General features: G+C 37.9%; 1 long non-coding RNA gene across 1 annotated transcript; it reads left to right on the plus strand.

Annotated features, from left to right (window-relative positions):
* Positions 1-5,064: 5,064 nt before the first annotated feature.
* On the plus strand, positions 5,065-7,672 carry LOC125245984. The gene is made up of 3 exons (XR_007179663.1): positions 5,065-5,365; positions 6,098-6,189; positions 6,355-7,672. It is a non-coding gene; the product is annotated as an uncharacterized LOC125245984 (long non-coding RNA).
* The last annotated feature ends 681 nt before the right edge of the window (positions 7,673-8,353 follow it).

Raw genomic sequence — 8,353 nt, forward strand, 5'->3', positions numbered from 1 at the left:
TGTTGTAGGTCACATGACGATGCAAACAAACATGCCAGATGTAGTATATCAAAACTGTATTCATACTGCACACATACACAGAAAAAAAAAAATGGTGTAGGATTTACTTTGGGTAACACTTTTTCAACTTTGCAACTATGCCAAATAACTCTCATTAAGTCAAGTTACCTTTATTTATATAGCGCTTTTAACAATGCAGATTGTGTCAAAGCAGCTATACAGTGATAAATGGTATATGAGTATTAGTAGACTGTCTGCTTAATATCTGCTAACACACAGTTAAAATTCACTCACAGTTAGTAGAATGTCTAAAGTGAACCATCAAAATAAAGTGTAACCTTACTTTTCACTCAGAAATGGGAAGAATTAGGAACACAAAATAAAGAGTAACATATTGAATTAAACATGTAATGAAAGTAGAAAGACTAGTATTTTCTCGTTAAACATAGTCCAATAATCTTAAATCCACAACCTCGAAAAATCATTTTTTACAGTATAGAGCATACTTGAGAAGTGTATCTTATTCTCATTACACAATTTCGGACACTGCTTTAGAATAAAGGGGGCATAAATGCTAGATTGGGTGGGCTCTATTGATTTGAACCAGTAAGTATCCACATAGCAACTTTTTTCCTGAGAAAATGAATGTAAAATCTAGTTTAGTGAAGTAACCATATTCAAGTTTTTTTCTTCCTTCTTTCAAAGTGAAGTTTTAACATTTAAATGAAACTGGAGACTATTTTCTGTTTGTTCAGTACATTGACTCAAGTTTATTGCCCACTTTTCCAGTGAAGTGGAGCATGAGCAATAGCAAGCGGCGTGTGTGACCTGCACTGTTCCTCCTGCAGAAGGAACATCAGGTCAGATCCTTCCCAGGGCCCATCAGGCTGATCCAGAGCTGGTTTCACTGAAGCAGCATATGTGCACGGAATTAGGCCTGCATTATGAGCATGATTTTATGCTTCAGTATAAGGCCGGTGTTTATTACAGCGTAGTGCTGACAGGCCTAAGTGTGAATATATCATTGCTAGGCCTGAACAAATTTCAATCTGTTCCTCACGAAATATCGTATGACTCCAGAAGACTTATAATATAGTGTAAAAGTCATATGGACTGCTTTTATGATGCATTTATGGTTCGCTTTAATGGAGCTAAAATCTGATTGGTTCAAAAGAATGTTGTGCCAGTATCAACAATCCCTGCTAACAGGGAATATTCGCTAACATTCTGGCAAGGTTCTATCAAAGTTATGAACAAACGTTCTTTATTCTAATGGAATGTTCATTCAAAGTTATCTGGTCTTTAAAAAAGTTATCAAAACATTAGCACAAAAAGTTTTATTTACACATCATACATAGAATGTTTTCTGAAACATTCAATATTTTTTAAACATTACTACTTACTACTTTTTTCAGATGATTCAGAGAATGTTCAAAATAAAGTTCCCATGATACTTGCAAAATGATAAAACAGAGAAAACATTCCCTTAATGTTTTCGCTAACATTCACATAACCAAGAAAGAAAATGTTTTAAAAACTGGACTTTTTGAACGTTATGAAAACATTCAGAAATAACATTTTTATAACTTAATGTTCTCAGAACATATTTTTTGTTAGCTAGGATGCTGATCAAGGAACACATCCTACTTTGCAAAAAAATGGAGAAGTGAAGACTGCAGGGCTTTCTGGCCATCTTTCATTGGCAGTGATGGATGGATGTGTCTCCTGCTGAGGACTGATGGTCATAGAGTGGAGCTGAGAGACATTTATTATTCCCTGATTCTGTCACAAGTCTCCATCCCAGCTGTTCCTTCTGTCCTCCTGCCTAAATGACATTATCTCATACAATCAATTTTAGTTAAATACAGAATTTGAAGTGATCTGCTCTTGTGCGCTGTGGGCTGAAGGTGGGTAATATGTTTGATAACTGGCCACCTCCACAAGAGGACAGATTGTTGGAGGTGATCTGTGTGTGTGTGTGTGTGTGTGTGTATGGCTCTTTCACCCTTAAAACGTGCCCCACACAGAGCGTTTGCTGAGGTTGGCAGTTTGTCAGTGCCATTGCTTAAGGCTCTGCAGCGCTGCTGAGTATAGAGCCATTAAAAATAACGAGCTTTCTCTCACCATAGCAACCAAATAACTCCTCATCATAGCAGAGCACACAATAGTTTTTACAAGAGCTTTTAATTTCAAACCCATTCAGTGAAAATTCCCATTGGAAAGCACCTTGGCATTTTCATATGCCAAACATTATGTTACGATTGTAGATGATACATGAAAATAGCATCAAGAGACTGCAGTAATGAAATGAAGGGGGGAGAAATAGCATAGCTAAAAACTTATGAGCTGAATTGATTGTGTGTTTATTTCAGTTGGCCGAATCCCTCTCTGAAATGTTAAAACATTGGAAAAATTGCCTCCAACAATTGCTCTCGATCTCTGTTGCCTGTCAGTTGTTGATAATTTAGCTAGTGGTTTCCACAGATCAATATGTTTGCCCTGTGGAGTGACACCAAACAGATTTGTGTACCATGTTCCTGCCATCACAGAGAAAATTTAGGACACTGGGATGTAGGAGTGAATCGCATGAAACTGAGAAGAAATGTCATATTTCACTCCAAAATCAAAAGAAAGAATTATGAAATTATACTATATGAATGGCGACAGGATCATGTGTGGCCAAGCCTCATTGATGCACATGAAGAGCAAAGGCTGGTCCGAGCTACTGTAGCTCAAATTGCTAAAGAAGTAAATGCTGGTTCTGAGAGAAAGGTGTCGAAATACGCAGTGCATCACAGTTGGTTGAGTATGGAGCTGCAGACCAGTCAGGGTGCCCATGCTGACCCCTGTCCACCACCGAAAGCGACAACAGTGGGCACGTGAGCATCAGACCTGGACCACGGAGCAATGGAAGAAGGTGGCCTGGTCTGATGAATCACGTTTTCTTATACATCACGTGGATGGCCGGGTGTGTGCGTCGCTTACCTGGGGAACACATGGTACCAGGATGCACTATGGGGAGAAGGCAAGCCGGCGGAGGTAGTGTGATGCTTTGGGCAATGTTCTGCTGGGAAACCTTAGGTCCTGCCATCCATGTGGATGTTACTTTGACACGTACTACCTACCTAAGATTGTTGCAGACCATGTGGCCTCTTTCAGCAGGATAATGCGCCCTGCCACAAAGCAAAAAAGGTTTGAGGAGCACAACAATGAGTTTGAAGTGTTGACTTGGCCTCCAAATTCCCCAGATCTCAATCCAATAGAGCATCTGTGGGACGTTCTGAACAAACATGTCTGATCCATGGAGGCCCCACCTCACAACTTACAGGACTTAAAGGATCTGCTGCTAACATCTTTGTGCAGATACCACAGCACACCTTCAGGGGTCTAGTGGAGTCCATGCCTTGTTGGGACAGGGCTGTTTTGGCAGCAAAAGGAGGAACAACACAATATTAGGAAGGTGGTCATAATGTTATGCCTGATCAGTGTATATACATGGCATCATGTACACTACATACAGAATGATTTTATTTATGCAAAATATAATTTATTTTTTCTTTTGATTTTAGAGTGAAATATGACCCAAACATTTCTTTGTGAGATTCATCTGTGAAGTTCAACACATTACTCCAGTGTCGTTTTGATGATTTGTTAACTTTAGCGCTCACTTTCAGCCAAGCTTCGCAAATCTCATAAAGCTGAAGAAGAGGAGAGGACGCTGGGGTCTCAATGTCAACAACTGAATTCAAACAAGACAGAGAGCATTGTTTTTCAGTTCCAAACTATTTAACATCCAGACCAAAAAGGAGACTATATGATTGCTCGTCGGTTGCTTACCGCAGCTGACACTGAGGTATAAACAACATACCCCATCGTGACAGATTTAAACAGTGACCACCATAGCTGAGGCGCACAAAACACACTGCTCTCTGAAGCCAGAACTACATGAAACATTTTCTGGATGTGGTAAAAGCCAGAATGCAATAAATTAAATTTAAGAGGACTAGGAGAAGAACATTATGACCCAGTCCCTTAATCATTCCTTTTTTCTGTCCTTTGGTGTTTGATACTGTTATAGTTATAGGTATAGTTAACACTGATACTGAGGCCTACTTTGATTCTTAGTGTACTGAAGAGATGACTAACAAAGATAAAGGAGGAGAGACATCATCAGATCTAAACGTAAAGATTCAAAAAGAGAGACAGAGTGAGCACTTGTTTAAAATGGGGTTAGAGGCCATGAGGCTGTTTACATTACTTATGAATGAGATCCTGTGTTTTTATAAACTTCCGTCTACAAGTCAAAACCCAACTGACCACAGATCTGTGTGCACCGGTAGGTCTTGCCTCTGCAAAGCTGGTCTTTCAGGGTCTGACTGACCAAAATCACTAGTAAAAAAAAAAAATTTTCTGTTAGCGAATTTACATTTAATCATTTTTAATGTTTTTTTTTTTATATACACAATATGATTTTTAACCCTACCAAGTGCAGTTTACCAAGTGCAGTTTACCATCTCACAACTATTGATGCTTTCAGTTCAGATGTCCTGGATTTGAGTTCATTTCTCAAAGCTTTTCTGCACAGTTACTGCCACCTAATGGTAAAAAAGATTAAGCACACCTACTGTGATAAGAAATAATTCGTACCTTATTTTAAAAAAAACAAGTAAATATGCGTAATGCCACACATTGGAAAAACATAATATCAATCCAGAATGTTAATTCCCCTTCCTTTAAGCAGGTTGTTCCTCCTAATGCACATATGGTTTACAACAGAACAATATTTTATTTTGACATGCTTTTTAAAAGATGGCTGGGACTTGAGTATGCTAATGTAAATGTCGGCTGGTAGAGATATAAATACATAATTCTATATACATAGCACATTTAAGCTGGATATTAACTATAGTTAAGCTGCTGAAATGAAGTAGATAACAAACTACCTAATGTGAGTATTTTAAAGGCCAGTGAAATTAGACTATTTGTTATTATAAAAATATTATGCAATTTTAAATTGTATTATTATCATATTAATAATATTGTTATATTAGTAATTTATATAAATTAAATCATTTTATACACACACATACATATTACTGAAGCGCAGTTTTCCATCCGCTCCACTAGGCGGCGTACGCGGGCTTCAGGTTTACTCTGTCAGCTTCAGATGTTTGACAACATGACGCCTGATAACAGTCTCCACAACATGTGCAGTTTGTTTTATTTAAGCTACAAATTCAGCAGATGACAGTTCAGTGACAGACTCATAATGTCACTTTACAGCACATATTCCAACCCATAAACAAACAAAACAGACAGACGTTGTGATAAAGTGCAGGAATCAAAGATGTCACACGACTGGCCTGTGAGTCTCCTTCACTTACATTGTTTTTCTCTGGTCAAATTATCAGTACACATCTAGCAGTGCTTGATTATTGTATTAAAGTCATTAATTATGTGTGTTGATTGTGAATTCTGCTCCTCTGTCATTAATTTAGACTTTGTTTACATTCTGCTCTATTGCTGAACTCCCTGTCAGACCTTCAGAAGATCAAATCAATCAGTTGTTGTTGCGTTACATTATAATCTGAGAATGAATCGCCATCTGAATATTCATATTATAACGTAGAATAATAAGGAATGGTGCTTTTTGTCTCTGTTGTTGTTGTTGTTGTGTTACTGTAAGTAATGATCTGCTGGATTGAAGCTTGTTAATAGAGTCAGTTGGAGTGTGAAGCTCTGATGTTTCTGCTGCTTCATGGTTTTGTAGAGCTGCAGAGTTTTGCTTCTGTTGAAAAGCATCAGATATACAGTTCAAGACAGGCTAAACCATGTGCTGGAAACCTGCCTTTTAGGATTACTCTTGTTTATTCTGAAGGAAAGTCTCATGTTAAATTTAATTGAACCAAAAGATTATTGTTTCAGCATTACTGAAGTATAATATAATCTGCAATATATTTTTCACTCTGTACAGCTTTAGGCTTTCAATTTATTCAATTTCCATCTATTAAGTAGTCTTTAGACTGAGTTTCACATTGTCATTTTTTAGCTGTAGAATATGAAGTAATTTCTTTGTTTTTTATGTCTTTTCTCACAGAAGGAATGTGTTTGAACCCAGTCAGCAGAAGCAGAGCTCAGGGACGTGTGGACAGACATTGACTGTAATGATGGACATCTGCTCAGGCACAGGTAAAGCTTCTATCTTCTGTGTGTTGTTGGCTTGTAAATGTGTAGGTTACCATCATTTTCTTTCTGAAGGTTCAGTCCTGTGGAAAGCAAATGATAGTAACCTAAGTGGGTGGGGAAGGGACGGGGAATGAAATTTTTTTTTAAAGCAAATTTCCTTTTTTTCAGGCAAAAGTATAACCGCTGCTGGACATTGTGCCGTAGCTCAGGGGGGGACCCCATGATCCCCCACACCTTCTCACTCACACCACACCATTCACTCTTATCGCTGAGATCTGGCTGGACTCGAACCAGCAACCTCTGAACCCGTGAGGCAGCGCTCTTAACCCATGAGCCACAGATCTCATGTCGAGACACATGAAGGAACTTATATTTCACTGCTGGGTTTGACAATAAACCAGTTAAAGTACATATCCAGCTCTCTGAGCCGGGGTTTGAACCCGTGACTCTGCCATAACCTTCTGTTGAAGTAACGTGTGTTTAGCCACTACACCACCATGACTTTCACACTGAGTGCTGCCGTTTGAGCCTCTTTGTTGGAAATAATGCATCACATGGACTTTAACATAAGCAATAGCAGGGTTTGAACTCAGGTCTCCTTGATCACAGCGCAACACTTTATCTCCTGAGCCACTGGAGCTTGTGAATCAATCGTGTGTTTGACTGTCTTATTGAGAGCTTTGTGTTATCTGATGGAAAAAGACATTTATTTGAGAGTTTCGAACCCATGCCACTTTATCTGTAAGTGACGTGTGTTTAACCACTGCACCATCAGGGTCTTCACACTGTCAGCTGCGGTGTGGTGCTCTTTGTTGGATATACAATTTAACGCAGGTAATGGTGGGATTTGAACTCGGGTCTCCAAGATTAAAATACAACACTTTTTATTTCTTGAGCCACTGAGTCTGAGATGTTTTTGAGTGTTTTGGACTGAGTTTTATTGAGGGCTTTGTTTTCTATGATGAAAAATATTAGCGACAGCAGGATTTGAACCAAGAACTCCATGTATGACAGGCAAATGATTTGCCACTGAGCCACAGAGTTTGTGTTGCTGGTTTGGTCCGTTTTTAGTTTAGCTACAGCATTAATTAAAACAATTTAATGTCAGCAATGGTGAGGTTTGAACTCAGAACTCCATGACTGAGAAACAATGCTTTGTCTCCTAAACCAGTTTTTTTGAAAAGTGAGTTTGGGACACGGTTTTATTGAGAACTTTTTACAAGCAGCAATAGGATTAATGAGCTGTGAGTGGTAAATTCATGTTTAATAGCTTTAACATTTAATAAAGAATACCCCAAACCATTTATTAACCCAAGTTGTATCAAATGTAAAAACAATCACAAAAATGGTCATTTAAGAACTTTCTTATCAAACTCAGACTGGTAAAACATGCACTTGTTATAAAGATAATTTGTTTATTCAAATTAAGTTAATAAATATGAAATTTTGTCATGTTTTGTGTCAAATAAAACAGTCCAACACACCAGCCTGCAAGTTTCTAGTAACCCAAAGATCTTGATTAGCTGCTCAAGCTGTTTTCAATCAGGGCTGGAGCTAAACTCAGGAAAGTGGTTCATCAAGATTCAGGAGCAGGAATAGATGATTTTTTTTCTTTTTTCTTTTTTTTTAATCTCTTTCTTCCTCCACCTTTTTCTATATATTAATGCAGATACACTTATTGTCCACAAGGGGGAGCACATTAACATTAATCTGGTCTCATGCACGTGCCTGTTTTCCATCCATCCATTCTCCAAACGCTTGTCCTGTGCTGAGGCCTGTCCGACTCCAAGACAGAGGCCATTTAAGAACTTTCTTATCAAACTCTGATAAACATGCACTTGTTATAAAGATTTTTTTTTTTTTTTTTTTCAAATTAATTTTATATATATATGAAATTTTGTCATGTTTTGTGTAAAATAAAACAGTCCAACACACCAGCCTGCAAGTTTCTAGTAATCCTAAAGATCTTGATTAGCTGCTTAAGCTGTTTTCAATCAGGGCTGGAGCTAAACTCAGGAAAGTGGTTCATTGGGAGCAGGAATATATATTATTATTATTATTATTATTATTATTCCTCCATTCTGTTGATTCTTCTCATATATGAATGCAGATACACTTATTGTCCACAAGGGGGAGCATATTAACAGATTTATCTGGTCTCATACAT

Source organism: Megalobrama amblycephala, linkage group LG14 (assembly GCF_018812025.1).
Source record: "Megalobrama amblycephala isolate DHTTF-2021 linkage group LG14, ASM1881202v1, whole genome shotgun sequence".
In the NCBI taxonomy this organism is placed as follows: Eukaryota; Metazoa; Chordata; class Actinopteri; order Cypriniformes; family Xenocyprididae; genus Megalobrama; species Megalobrama amblycephala.